The 828-nt window shown below is 50.8% G+C and overlaps 1 non-coding gene across 1 annotated transcript; it reads right to left on the bottom strand.

Annotated features, from left to right (window-relative positions):
• Positions 1–398: 398 nt before the first annotated feature.
• On the bottom strand, positions 399–554 carry LOC117131438. The gene has a single exon (XR_004454626.1). It is a non-coding gene; the product is annotated as a 5.8S ribosomal RNA (ribosomal RNA).
• Positions 555–828: the final 274 nt, after the last annotated feature.

The following is an 828-nucleotide window of genomic DNA, read 5'->3' as shown; positions in this document are numbered from 1 at the left end:
TTTGGCGCCCCTTTCCAGGGGACTTGGGCCCGGTCCGTCGCTGAGGACGCTTCTCCAGACTACAATTCGAATGCCAAAGACGTCCGATTTTCAACCTGGGCTCTTCCCGGTTTGCTCGTCGTTACTAAGGGAACCCTTGTTAGTTTCTTTTCATCCGCTTATTGATATGCTTAAACTCAGCGAGTGATCCCGCCTGACCTGGGGTCGCGTTGGGGACTTTGGGTCATCAAGAGCTTTTGGACCGAAACGTCTGACTATATGACGAAAATTGAATTCACCACCGCATGTCAAGATGCTCATGGCGTCCTTAGGTTGGATTTTGGCCAACCGCGTGCGGTAACACACGGGAAATCAGCTTCCGTCCCATATCCTCGAGAGGATAGGGGGACGACGATTTGTGACACCCAGGCAGACGTGCCCTTGGCCAGAAGGCTCGGGGCGCAACTTCCGTTCAAAGACTCGATGGTTCACGGGATTCTGCAATTCACACCAAGTATCACATTTTGCTACGTTCTTCATCGATGCGAGAGCCGAGATATCCATTGTCGAGAGTCGTTTTAGACTTTACATTGCAGCATTGCTTCCGAACAAACACCGTCTCCGGGTTGGCGAAAGCAGGCTGTTTAGTTGCATTTTCCTTGACACTTTTCGCGCTGGGGTTTGAAGATATCCAGAAGCTATGCGTACGATCCAACCAAAACAGAAGTCTTGGGCATGGATGAACGCATAACCACGGAATCGGCAGGCACAGTAAGAAACCGGCCTACCGAGAGTGATGTTTCATTGTTCTCAGGTCGTTCGGTTTCTAGGGTACGACAATGATCCTTC

The sequence above is a fragment of the Brassica rapa genome, unplaced genomic scaffold (genome assembly GCF_000309985.2).
Source record: "Brassica rapa cultivar Chiifu-401-42 unplaced genomic scaffold, CAAS_Brap_v3.01 Scaffold0929, whole genome shotgun sequence".
Taxonomy (NCBI): domain Eukaryota; kingdom Viridiplantae; phylum Streptophyta; class Magnoliopsida; order Brassicales; family Brassicaceae; genus Brassica; species Brassica rapa.
Note: the sequence above shows the minus strand (reverse complement) of the source record. Positions and strands in the feature narration are given on the sequence as shown.